General features: G+C 40.1%; 1 non-coding gene across 1 annotated transcript; it reads right to left on the reverse strand.

Moving 5' to 3' along the window:
• Nucleotides 1-4,801: 4,801 nt before the first annotated feature.
• LOC149752710 (small nucleolar RNA R71) lies at nt 4,802-4,907 on the reverse strand. The gene has a single exon (XR_016397658.1). It is a non-coding gene; the product is annotated as a small nucleolar RNA R71 (small nucleolar RNA).
• Between the last annotated feature and the right edge of the window lie 9,789 nt (nt 4,908-14,696).

Consider the following 14,696-nt stretch of genomic DNA (forward strand, 5'->3'; position numbering starts at 1 on the left):
GATATAAAAAGGGAGAAGAGTTCTTCAGACGGGGGGGAGAGCTTGGGGGAGAAAAGAAACAGAGAATACTCTGTTTCGGTGAAGAAGAAAAGAAGCCACCAGCCGAGAGAAAGAAATAAAAAAAGAAGAGAGAGAGGGAAAGAGAATATTTGTGATATTTTGGGAAGAATGAGAGGTGCTCAATTTCATTTAAAGATGGGAGGTCGTCCGGAAGCCATGCTCGGCTAAACATCTAGTCTAGGGCTGGATGAAGCCCTAGCAATGTATCAGGGCAATTGTAGTTCTTATTTTTTTATTATTTTGGAGTCTGTTTAAATTCTTATTTCCAATGAAATATTTCTTCATGATATTTAAATTTTGAGCATGCTAGTTACTAATCATGTTTGCTAAAGTAGTCTAAGATGATCCATGCCTAGGAAGATGAAGTGTGCTGCATCCTAGATTAGCATACTTAGGTAGACACTTCATGCTACACCGAAGATGGATCTTCCTAACACTCTTTATGCTTTTATTTTAAAAGGCTTGTAGCCAAAATTGCATGCCTCTCCAAAAGATAAAAACTAAGAACACAATCCTTGATGCAATGCTATGTGGTGGATTCCAAACCCTAGATCTATTTACTTTGATAAAATTTCAATTCGTACTCATAGATTAATTTAGTTAAATCAAGTTAGCAAATCCTTCTTTTTGATTTATTTTTAAAAGAAAAATAACTTGTCTCCAATCCCTGTGGACCGACACCCGTAATCACTATCCTACAAGATACGTGCTATTGCGTGGTTTATTTTCAAAATTGAAAGAACCGATCAATTTTTGGCGCCGTTGCCGGGGATTGCTAGCATAGTTATTTTTCTTACTTTAAAAAAAAAAATTATTTAAGAATTAAAAAAAATTTCTTAAAATTTTTTTTTCTATTATTGTTACTTTTCTTATCTTCTTTTTCTCCCTTACTAATTTTTATTTATTTTTTTATATATTATTTGATCAGGAATCGAGGAAAAAAATCTGGGATGATCAAAAGGAGAACTGCCGGAAAAGAAATGCTGTAGAGGTTTGCAAAAAAAAAAAAAATAAATTGCTGGGGAAATTCTCTTTGGTAACCTCTAAACTTTTCTTATTTAAATTAATTATTGGTTTGAAATTTTGTGGTGATTGTTTGATTTTAATTATAGCAAAATTGTGAATGCATGCTTGATACACATACACATATCAATTTGCACATAGTAAGGGCAATCACCCCAATAAGATAAGAGCCGAATTTCATCACCGGACTCTTGCCCAACTTAGGTGAACTCAATCTCACATAGTGTCATCTTTAATTAAAATCAATTAGACGTTGGCTCCTAGGGACATTCTGAAAGTGAATCCTAGGTTCTTCGGTGTTAAGCATGCGGATTTTTTTTTTTTTTTAAAACCATGGCTGAACCTGATCGGGTTGCCTACGTACCCCTTCATAAGGGGGATCAAGCCATACGTAGTTCTTTTTAAGTTTTAAAACGCAGCGGAAAAATCGAATCAAACAATTTAATTCATGCATGCTTACAAGATCAAATCTAGAAATCAGCACCTTAAGAACACATAGGATTATGCCGGAATCGTTTAAACAATTATGCTAAAACTTTCATGCATGATTAACTATCAGATCTGAAACTTAAGAACTCTATTCCGATTAATCTCCGAATATCCATTGAATGGATTCTGGAGATATCTCCGTGAGGAGCCCCAAAAGAGGGTAAAACCTCGGAGAATCAGACCTAGATCTTGACACCATAATAAAAGATTAATGTAGGATTAATACCTTTTATGATGGATGAAACTTGTGGATCTGATCCTCGACTTCGCAGCCACGCACACGAATGGCCTCTACGAGAAGTCCACGCGAAGTTCCTGAAGAGATCCAATCCTGCGGAAGTGCTAGCTTGCGCAGAATTTCTTGAGGCTGAAATTTGATCTTCCAAACACTATCAACTTTTGATCCGCCTTCTTGGAAGAACTTGGAGGAAAGGTTTAAAGGGATTGAAGAGGACTTAGATCTGATCTAAAGACTCTTATCAGGGACCCCTAACACTAATGGCGCGATGGACTTAGAGGAGGAAGAAGTCAGCTAGATTGAATGCAGAATTTTTCCATGCATGAACTAGGGTTCCTCTCTTTTCTTTTCCCTTTTTTCTTCTTCTTTTTCTCTCTTTTTTCCTTGAATTCGACCACCAGATGATGGAGGTCCTTTTAATGTTGCTCTCCTACCTAACTTCATGCCAACCATCCCATATTTGTGGAGGATTTTGTGGGGTTTTGAATTTTGAATTCAAAATTCAAGTTCATGTGCCATTACATGATGAAGCTTGATCTAATCTAAACCATTCATCATGTTGCCACTTCCCTCTTTCAATTTCGAAATTCCCATGCCCCTAATCAGATTAGAGGGTCACGTGGTGATTTTGTGGTGATTAAATTCGAAATTCAACCTTAATTAGAAGTGAGATAAAGATAAGGATGGCATATGTCATGAATAGAGAGAATTTGATCTTATCCAATTCTTTTCATGAATTTATCTCTCCATTTCGACCCATCTAATGATGAAAGAGGTCCCTGATGTTGCCAAGTGTCCCATGGCACCATTAAATAAATTAAATTAATTTTTAATCATATTAAAAATCAATTTATGGCGCCATGCATGGATATGTGACAAGTGGATTTCAAGATCCGAATAGTTTCAGATCAAACCCATTTAATTTAATTAAATCCTAACAATTAGAATGATTCAATTACCATGGGTTGAACCTAATCCAATTAGGTCAATCCCTAATTAAGCACAAATTTAATCTAATTTAATTTGGTCAACCTAAGTCCTCTTGATTCAGACCTAATCCAATCAGGTCAAAAACCCTGATTGAGCCCAGAATTGAATCTAATTCAATTTGGCTCATCCTTAGTCTAATTACTCAATCCAATTGAGTTCATTAGCAATCTAATTACTAATTAATCCTCCGATAATTACTTTAATTATTTTATAAGATAATTTGCCAATCGAATTGACCAAATTACCCCTGAATGATTCTTAATCATTCATCAGCCTTCTTGATCAATCAGGAATCTTCTATGCGTGTGACCTCATAGGTTCGAACCTAAGCCGGTAGTATAGGAACGACTTCCTACACTAATCGATGTGACCATCTAGCAATGGTACCCGACGTCCGAATAGGCCGAATATATGCGAAGCAAATATTCTGGAACCCTGAACTATGGTTACTGTATAATTCAATCCCTTTGACTCTTAATGCCAGGATGACTTAGAGCTCACTGTCAACCCTATAATTAGTACATCCATTATGTGATTAACTTTAGATATCCCGTGACTCCTCACTGAGATTACCCTGGCCAAGGTTTTGCTAAATTAGTCACAAGACATTATCTCCTGTTTGCAGGAGGGGTCAATTCCATCTTGACTCACAACTGACTACGCAAGTACTTGACTGCACCCAGTGACCTTCCGTCACTGAATTAGAAATTCAGGTAGTCCGGTACCAAAGTACAGTGAGTTGCTTGCTAGTCACAGGTTGCGGTCTCAGGTCAGAGGGCCAAACTTATACCCATATCCACTCGGAACATCTCTCGACAGTAGAGTGTTTCGGAATTGGTCACGTTCAGTGAAATGTACTCCTACACTTCACCTGTATGGCATACCAGTGTCTCCACACTCCTTGGTTAAGAGGACAACCAACGTATATGTCACACAACGACCTAATCTCGATAATGTTGTCGTCCTAGTAACAACATATCATTTGGTCGCGAACAAGTTTAAGGACTCAAAGATAAATCCTCCTTTATCATAACATAAGTCCTAAGGACTTCATCATATAAGAGTCATTTGAAGATGAAATGATGAATAATGCCAAATAATACTTTATTAATTTGTCAATTTATTTACAATATTCAATCATCAATATGCTGACGATTGACATTTAGGATACAATTCCCAACACATTCGAGCTCAATAGGACGAAGATCACCGAAGGTTGCACCAATTTCGCTCTGTGGCTTAGTTGATGTCTAGGCAAGCTTTGTCCCTATAAGGGAGACAGTTCATCTGTTCGAGGCAAGTGGGTTTTAAATGGGACCTTTGCGAACGCATCGTGACCCCTCCACTTACCTGGGAGCTTACCTGGTCAACTCGGTTCATTAGACCGGATTGGAGGCTTAGGTGCCCTCTTCAAACCAGTTAGGAGCTGTCTAGTGATTTTAGGACAAAGACTAGGATTGATATGCTTTTCTCTTTTATTGCATGCTTGATTGATCGAGTACTAGTGTATGCACGGTAGTCGTTCTAGAGTACAAAACCTATTACCTTTTGACCCTGAAATAGAACGAACCCTTAGGAACATTCGAGCTAAGATCAAAACATTAGGATCATCCCCACCTCCTGAGATGGCTGAAGAACAACCCAAACTCCTGAGGGAGTACTTTACTCCCACCATTTACACTTCCCCATCTTGCATTCGATTACCTGAGGTAGCAGCTGTACAATATGAAATAAAGTCTAGTGTGATCCAAATGCTTCCATCTTTTTATGGGCTCACCAATGAAGACCCATATAAACACCTAGATGAATTCCTCGAGATTTGCACCACTGTCAAGATTCAAAATTTCACTGATGATGCTTTAAAACTTAGATTATTCCCCTTCTCCCTTAAAGATAGAGCTAAGCAATGGCTGAATTCTTTAGAGGCCAATTCGATTCATTCCTGGGGTCAAATGCAACAAGAATTTCTTAAAAAATACTTTCCCATAGGAAGAACGAACCAGTTTAGACGTGCCATTACAAGCTTCTCCCAAACCGAGGGAGAAGAATTTCATGAAACTTGGGAGAGATTTCGTGACCTAATCCATAAATGCCCACATCATCAAATACCTAAGTGGCAGCTAGTGCAATGCTTCTATGACGGATTGACTGAACGAAACCGTCAGATGATTGATGCCGCATGTGGGGGGACATTCATGCTTCAAAATGAGCATGAAGCATGAAAATTATTTGAAAATCTAAATGAAAACTCCCTCCACCATGCTTCATGTTCTCGTCAAGCACCCCCGAGTTCTCAAAGAAAAGGGACCATTTGTGAAATAAGTCATTCTATGGACCTGTCTAGCAAGGTAGATGCATTGTCCCATAAGATTGACCAACTGATGATAGGTGGGCATTACATGAACTCTTCCCAAGCACAAGTGTGTACTATTTGTTATAGCCCATCCCACCCTATTCATGAGTGCCCTTCAGCGCCCCAATTCTCCGAACTCGTGCAAGAACACATCAATGCTGCTCAAACACAGCCTAGACCGGGTAATGACCCATTTTCCAACACATATAACCCAGGATGGCGAAATCATCCAAACTTTTCTTGGAAGCAGCAAGCTTCGAATACTGCCCAACCTTATTCCCAAAACTTTCCAAACCCTCAGAATTTTCAAACCCCACAAAATATTCATCCCTACCGTCCCTCGATTCAATTTCAACACACTCCTCCTCCACCCCAAAGAAACATAGACTTTGAGGAGAAAGTATTGAACGCCCTTCAAGGTTTGGAGGCAAACACACAACTATTGCACTCTCACACGCAATCAATTGCTAAGCTAGAATCCCAAATGGGTCAACTAGCTAATGCATTAAACAAGCGAGAGGAAGGTAAGCTTCCAAGTCAACCAATGAGTAATCCTAGGGGACAATACGTGGCTCAAGAAACTCGACTAAATCATGAGCAAGCCAATGCTTTGACTACCCTAAGGAGTGGACGTATAATAGATAATAAGGTTGGGGAGGGTAACAATAAGGAAGGAGAGAAAGAAGAGAAGAATGTATCACATGAAAACCCAAAAATTTCTTCAGCTAGTCCACCATCTGCCACAACCCACATTCCAAAGGCTCCATTCCCTGAAGCACTTAATGCACCCTCTCCCTTTGGCAAGAAGGAAACTTCATTAGAAGAGATGATGGAGGTCTTCAAACAAGTTAAAATCAACCTCCCACTCCTTGATGCCATCAAACAAGTTCCCTCCTATGCCAAATTTCTCAAAGACCTTTGCACCCAAAAGCGGAAATCTAGGACACATGTGCCTAAAAAGGTCCTCCTAACTGAGCAGGTAAGTTCCATTCTCCAACACAACACCCCTCCAAAGTTCAAAGATCCTGGTGCCCCCACTATTTCCTGTGTCATAGGAAATAACTCCATCGACCGAGCACTCTTAGATCTAGGGGCAAGTGTGAATCTTCTACCCTATTCAGTCTATGAAAAATTTGGGTTGGGAGAATTGAAACCTACCTCGGTATCTTTACAATTGGCTGATCGATCGGTGAAGATGCCAAGGGGGATGATTGAAGATGTTCTTGTCAAGGTAGACAAATTCTATTTTCCAGTAGATTTTATCGTCCTTGACATGGAACATGTGCCCAACCTAAAAAAACAAATCCCTGTGATTCTTGGTCGTCCCTTTTTAGCGACAGCCAATGCATGTATCAACTGTAGAACCGGGGCAATGGATATATCATTTGGGAACATGAAAATTAAGTTGAATGTGTTTCATGCCGCTGACCAACATGTGAGGGAAGACGAATGTTACCTAATTGACAAAATGGATGATCTTGTAGAGGAAGTCCTTCCCTATATCTTAGCAGATGACCCCCTAGAGGCATGCTTGGCCCATTTTGACACTGACAACTTTGACTTAGACAAGGCCATAGAAGAAGTCAACATTTTACTCGACAATCAATCTCCCATGAGTTCCCTTCCTTGGAAGATCCGACCTGAACCTCTCCCCCTCATTGCTAGCGCACCACTTTGTCCTTCCATTGATTCTCCACCTAAACTCGAGTTGAAGCCACTTCCGACAACTCTTAAGTATGCCTTTCTAGGACCAGAAGATACCCTCCCTGTAATCATCGCAGCCAACTTATCTACTGAACAGGAGGGTAAACTTTTAAGGGTGCTAGAAGAGAATAAACATGCCATAGGATGGTCTGTAGCCGATTTGAAAGGGGTTGACCCCTCTGTTTGCATGCATCGAATTCATCTCGAAGATGATGCAAAGCCCACCTGAGAAATGCAAAGAAGACTCAATCCTAATATGAAGGAGGTAGTCAAGAAAGAAGTGGTGAAGTTATTAGATGCCGGAATCATTTATCCAATTTCTGATAGTAAGTGGGTGAGTCCGACACAAGTGGTACCCAAGAAATCAGGTATCACTGTGGTTGAAAATACGGAAGGAGAATTGATACAAATACGCACAACCACGGGTTGGCGCGTGTGTATTGACTACAGAAAACTTAATTCGATGACTAGGAAAGACCATTTCCCTCTACCTTTCATAGATCAAATTTTGGAACGGTTGGCTGGTCAAGGTTTCTACTGCTTCTTAGATGGTTATTCTGGATATAATCAAGTACCTGTTTACCCGGACGATCAAGAAAAAACCACTTTTACTTGCCCATTTGGGACATTTGCATATAGGAGGATGCCTTTTGGACTATGCAATGCACCCGCAACTTTTCAACGATGCATGATGGCCATTTTTTCAGATATGGTGGAAAACTTTCTAGAAGTGTTCATTGATGATTTCTCAGTTTTTGGCCTATCTTTTGATGATTGTCTGAACAATTTGACCTTAGTTTTGAAAAGATGTAAGGAGACCAACCTAGTATTAAGTTGGGAAAAGAGCCATTTCATGGTTCAAGAAGGCATAGTTTTAGGAGACGTCGTGTCCAAGAGGGGCATTGAAGTAGATAAAGCCAAAGTCGATCTTATTTCCAATCTCCCCCCACCCAAAACTGTGAAACAAATCCGATCATTTCTTGGCCATGCTGGTTTCTACCGTCGCTTCATTCAGGATTTCAGTAAGATTTCCAAACCCTTGTGCAATCTTCTGGCCAAGGACACTCCCTTTGTCTTTGATAAAGCATGCGAGGAGGCATTTGAAAATCTTCGCTCGAAATTGACCACTGCACCAATCATACGGCCCCCTAATTGGACCCTTCCATTTGAATTAATGTGTGACGCATCCGACTATGCCATTGGGGCAGTTTTAGGGCAACGGCTAGATAAGGTACCTCATGTCATCTACTACGCTAGTAAAGCACTCTCAGATGCACAATTGAACTACACCACCACTGAGAAAGAATTGCTAGCTGTAGTATTCGCGCTAGACAAGTTTCGATCTTACCTATTAGGATCCAAGGTTACCGTATTCACTGATCATGCTGCCCTTCGACACCTTCTTGCAAAGAAGGACACCAAACCCCGTCTGATTCGATGGATTCTTTTACTACAAGAATTTGATCTAGAAATTCGTGACAAGAAAGGAACTACAAATGTCGTAGCAGACCACTTATCTAGGATTCTTCTTGAACCCTCTAAGAATACCTCACCCTTACATGATGCTTTCCCGGATGAGCAATTATTTGGGGTACAAGGAATGAAAATGCCATGGTTTGCAAACATAGTAAATTACCTTGCCATAGGACGAATTCCTGATGATTGGTCAACTCAAGACAAGAACCGATTCTTTTCACAAGTAAAGTTCTATTATTGGGATGATCCCGATCTATTCAAGTATTGTCCTGATCAAGTAATCCGTCGATGTGTCCCCGAATGCGAATTTCAAAGTATTCTTTCATTCTGCCATTCACAAGCTTGTGGGGGACATTTTGGGGGTAGAAAAACTGCAGCAAAAGTTTTACAAAGTGGATTTTATTGGCCCACACTTTTCAAAGATGCCCATAACTTTTGCCAAACTTGTGAACGGTGCCAACGGATGGGTACCATCTCCCGTAGAGATATGATGCCTCTCAATCCTATTTTAATTGTAGAAATATTTGATGTCTGGGGTATTGACTTTATGGGCCCTTTCCCACCATCTTTTGGTTTCGAATATATTCTTGTAGGGGTTGATTATGTTTCAAAATGGGTAGAAGCTGTCGCCACTAAAACTAATGTTGACCCTCTAATGAATTTTGATGAATACAAAACACTAGAGCATAATTCCCTTTATCTTAACAAGTTATTTGAGGATTTCAGTTGGTTAATTAAGAATATTGTTAAGAAATGTCTAGGCAAGTTCCCATGATTTTTAAGAACTTATTGAAGAATTTTTGAGATGAAAGAAAAAGTTCAGGGACAGCCGAGACGTCTCCGGGTTGTCTCCGAGACGTCTCTGGCACAAACAGGAAGAACTGGCACGTCTGAAGACGTCCCCGGTACCTGCGGAGTCGTCCCCGCAAGTAAAAAGCAGACCAGCGGAGTCGTCCCCTAGATAGCGGAGACGACTCTCTCAGAGAATTCCAGAAGACTTGTTTTTCGGAGATATAACGGCGGAGACGTCCCCGTAAAGCGCGGAGACGTCCCCGGAGCGCGGAGTCGTCCCCGAAGAAGCGGAGTCGTCCCCATGCAAAAAGCGCAAACAAGCGGAGACGTCCCCGTAAAGCGCGGAGACGTCCCCGGAGCGCCTGGGACGCGACTAACAACTTTTTCAGGTTTGATTTGAATTTCAAACGTCTCTTTTTTGTGTCTAACGGCTATATTTGCTTTTGGGGCTATAAAAGGGACCTCTTAAGTGCTTCTCAACATCTTCTTACCAACCCAATACAAGATCATTCAAGAGAGAAGAGAGAAAAAGAGGTTCAAGAGAGTTAGTGCATTCAAGTGAAGAAATCAAGCGCCTTCAAGTTTTCCAACAGATTTCGTGCTCAACTACTCTCTCCCGTTTGGCATTCAAAGCTCACATTCAAGCCAACGCGATCCACATCGGAAGAACCATCATCTCCCACGCTTCCAACGGCTAAAAGGGTTCTTGCGGGTTCTATTGTTTATATTGTTATATTTGCTTGTTTAAGAAGCTTTGATTTGTTTTAAACCTTTATTCTAATATCTTGTAACTTGATTCAATCAAGGGATTGAATCAAGGGGTTAAGGTTTGTTGGTGAGCCAAAGGGAAAAACCAACGTTGTAAGGTTGTGGTTGGTGAGCCTTTGGGAAAACCAACCGGGTTGGATTGTGAGCCCGTGAAAACAATCGGTTGGTTCGAGTCGGTGAGCCTGTGAAAACCGACCGAGTTCGTTGTGATCTCGTAAAACAACAAGTTGGGTTGTGAGCTTGTAAAACAACCGGCTGTAATCGGTAGGATTATAGTGAAATTCCCAAGAGGTCTTGGGGAGTGGATGTAGGTGCTGGGGTGCACCGAACCACTATATGTCCTTTGTGTTTGTAATGCCTCTAGTTATTGTCTAACTAACACACTTACTTACTTAGATAAATTGCTTGCTTAATTCTTATCCGCACATCCTTTAGTTGCAAGCATATTTAATCAAGTCGAAGTCTATACATCAAACCCTTGCTAAGTTTAACTTTCACTGTGCATCTATACAACTTAGCATAGTAAATCAAAAAGTTTTAGAAGTAGCATAAAAGTTTTAAAAGACCCAATTCACCCCCCCCTCTTGGGTTGTATCTACTGGGCAACAACTAATGACCACAAGGTTGTGATTAAATTTTTACATGAAAACATCTTTTGTCGTTTTGGTACACCCCGAGCCATTATCAGTGATGGGGGATCTCATTTTTGCAACCGATCTTTCGAGGCTTTGGTTCGCAAATATAACATCACCCACAAAGTTGCTACCCCATACCATCCCCAAACGAGTGGACAAGTCGAGGTGTCCAATAGAGAGTTAAAACACATCTTAGAGAAAACGGTACGTCCCGATAGGAAAGATTGGTCTCAAAGGATAAATGATGCACTCTGGGCTTACCGTACTGCCTACAAAACTCCTATTGGCATGTCCCCCTACCGATTAGTTTTTGGTAAAGCTTGTCACTTACCGGTAGAACTTGAACATAGAGCTTTCTGGGCTATAAAAAAATTTAACTTAGACATGGCAGTAGCTGGTCCTCACCGAAAACTCCAACTAAGTGAACTTGAAGAATTGCGCAATGAGGCTTATGAAAATGCTAAAATTTATAAAGCAAGGACTAAGGCTTTTCATGATAAAAATATTAACCGTAAGTCCTTCGAACCTGGTCAAAAGGTTTGGCTGTTCAATTTCAAGTTGCGACTCTTCCTGGGTAAACTTCGCTCTAGGTGGGATGGACCATTCGTAGTGAAAAAGGTTTCTCCTTATGGTGCAGTAGAGATCCAACACCTCAATGGTGGACATGTTTTAAAAGTCAATGGTCAAAGGTTAAAACCTTATGTAGAATGTGTTGCCGACGGGCAATTGATCGAATCCCTTAATTTAACGAACCCTGTTTATCAAAATAATTAAGGACCCACTGTGTCTGGCTGAAGACAATAAACTTAGCGCTTGTTGGGAGGCAACCCAATTCTCTTAGATTATTTCTTAACATTGAGGACAATGTTAGGTTTAGGTTTGGGGGTATTCATATTTTCATCAAAAAAAAAGTTAAAAAAAAAAATAATAAAAAAATCATCTTTTTTTTAAAAAAAATAAAAAATAAAAAATATTTTTTTTAAAAAAAATGTGTTTATAAAATAATAATAAAAAAAATTATTTAAAAAAAAGTTTTGTTAAAAAAAAACAACCTAATTTATATACATTTATGCGAGAATGATAAACACACAAGGTATATAAAATCTAAAAGCCCAATGACTAGTGGGAAGTAATACAAATTTAAGTTCTTTTTATTAAGTCTCTCTTAGGGAGTTGTAAGCTAATTAATACTTTGGAATTTCACTACACACTGGCCGACCCTTCTAAGGTCTAGGCTCGACATTATGTTGATAGTATAGTAGCAACCTTGGACCCTGATGAATCATACTTATCTAATCCAATAAAAAAAAAAATCAATAAAAATGGATTTAGTCAGGAACATCGAAAAGGGCTACCTATTGTCAAAGGTCAAGTGGGCTTGTGATGAGGACTCCGAGCATAAGTCCGTAGGGGAGTCTTGATGCCCGACACCTTATGCCAACTGGTGTGAGAGTTGTCGACTGATTGCTCGTTACACGGAGAAATCACCACAAGAGTAAAAGTGCACAATTTATATATCTTTCTTAAAAAAAAAAGAAAGAGAAAAGAAAAGAAAAAAAGAGAGGAAGAAATGCTGTATTGATCGAAAAGACAATAGTGTGAAAGCCGTCGTTGTAAAAATTCGAGTAAACTGGAATATTACAGATAAAGCTCGTGAGGTACTAAAGTAAACATCCACAACTCTCGAAATCCTGCAGATAAGATGATTTTGAATCAGTGAACAGGTCCTTTCGACCAATCCTTGGAAACTACTAGTCTTTGCAATATTTTATTGATCCGAACCCTTAGCTTGTGTACGGTCCAGATTTCACCGAGCACTCCAGTATAAATAAGTCTTACAACTCCCTAACGGAAACTTAATGACTTCAACTTGAATTGCATCTTGACCTAGAATTTGGGCTGACTTAGTAAATAAAACCGTGTGTGTTTTGAAATTCTTATCATTTATGTATCTTAAATTAGATTTTTTTTTAAAAAAAAAGAGTTTTTGAAATTCTTTACTAGTATGCATTTGGAATTTGATTTTCACTTAATAGATCAAAAAAAAATAAAAAAAAGAGAATAAAAATAATAATAAAAAAATATAATCATAACAATAAATGATTTATTTTAATATTGAAGTTTGTGGGTATCTTCTCTGGAAACCCTCACGAGACTATAACTCGTCCACTAGGGTAACCTAGGGGTTTAAAGCCTTGTTGCATATGGTAAATGCAATCGCGATGCCTGCGAAAGTGAGTTAGAGTTCCTTCTTTTCTAATTTTATTTTGCTCGAGGACTAGCAAAATGTAGGTTTGGGGGTGTGATAAGTGCTAAATAATGTACAAATTTATCTATTTTACATAGCACTTATTATTATTGTTATGCACATATTTTAAATATTAACAGAAGAAAATGTGTTTCCCCTCTCATTTCATTTTAATAAATTATTAGAGGTAATTCAAGTTTGGTTTAATTTTCTATATTGATTTAGTCTAATGTGTGTGCAGGTCGAGTCACCCCATTCACGAATTAGTCCCAATCAGTTCCATGTGTGGATTGCTTTCTTCCCCATTTGCATGAAGTTACCCATCCCTTTGTCCACGTCATCTTTTTCGTGTGCACCAAGCTTCCCAACTTAACAAAACAGAGGCCTCTCCCATTTTCTCCACGTATCCAAACTTTCTTTATTCAGAACAGAGCCCTCCCAACCTACACGAGTGGACCCCAACTACCTTTCTAAAAAAAGAGATAAAATAATTCTCATATCACCCCTCACGCGCTTATCTCCCGCATCATTATTTATTCTCTTCTCCTTCCCTGTTTCAGAACAAGCCGCATGATCACTCCCATTCCCATTCAACCCCGTCCTCCCAGATTCTTTGCTCCAAACGTGATCTCCTCCCGCATTGCAATCCTCCCAGCATCCGCAAGCCAAACATCGTCTTCCCAAAGATTTATTTCCATCTGATTCTGAATCTAAACATTTTCATCTCCCACGGATAAGAATCCCCTGTACCACGTCCTCCCCTCCCCCGCTTCCGCGATTCAAATCGGCAGATCATCCCTTTCCTTCCCAGCAAACCGAAGCAAGCTTATCCTCTCAAATCTCCTTCCACAAATAACCCGCATCTCGATCGTATCCCAGCATCCCAGCTCACGGCTCAAATCCGCACGTTTTCCCCCTGATTCAAAACAGAGCATACCTCCCAGCTCAACCACATCCAATTTTTGATCGCCTCCGGACCCCTCCCGTTCGCGTTCAATTGTGTCCGAGCATCCCGTGAGCACCATCACCCTCATTTCTTGTTCCAGATTTGATCTTCTCCCAGATTTTCTTCCGGATCCCTCCCGTTCGCACTCAAATCTTGCAAGCATCCGCAACCTTCCTCCCATTCGGATTAACTCCATCATCCACGGAATCCGCCCAACATTTAACCATGCTCGTGATTTTCTCTTCCAGATTTCCTTGCTTCGGAACCAAATCCCAGCGGTCTTCCGTGATCCATCCAAATCCCGAGCCAAATGGAAGCTCCCTTGCCTCGCGTGTCCAGATGAGAGCCAGCGCAGAATCCTCTCCACGCCCACGTCGTCCTTCGCGTTGGAGCAGCATCGGCATCCTCCAATCCAGCTACTCATCCGCGGATCCATCGCCTGCATATCCTCCTTCAAGAATCCGATCTCCACGGTCAGGAAGGATATAAAAAGGGAGAAGAGTTCTTCAGACGGGGGGGAGAGCTTGGGGGAGAAAAGAAACAGAGAATACTCTGTTTCGGTGAAGAAGAAAAGAAGCCACCAGCCGAGAGAAAGAAATAAAAAAAGAAGAGAGAGAGAGGGAAAGAGAATATTTGTGATATTTTGGGAAGAATGAGAGGTGCTCAATTTCATTTGAAGATGGGAGGTCGTCCGGAAGCCATGCTCGGCTAAACATCTAGTCTAGGGCTGGATGAAGCCCTAGCAATGTATCAGGGCAATTGTAGTTCTTATTTTTTTATTATTTTGGAGTCTGTTTAAATTCTTATTTCCAATGAAATATTTCTTCATGATATTTAAACTTTGAGCATGCTAGTTACTAATCATGTTTGCTAAAGTAGTCTAAGATGATCCATGCCTAGGAAGATGAAGTGTGCTGCATCCTAGATTAGCATACTTAGGTAGACACTTCATGCTACACCGAAGATGGATCTTC

Source organism: Phoenix dactylifera, chromosome 10 (genome assembly GCF_051530095.1).
Source record: "Phoenix dactylifera cultivar Ajwa chromosome 10, Ajwa_hap1_PhDact_Kaust_v1.1, whole genome shotgun sequence".
NCBI classification, from domain to species: Eukaryota; Viridiplantae; Streptophyta; class Magnoliopsida; order Arecales; family Arecaceae; genus Phoenix; species Phoenix dactylifera.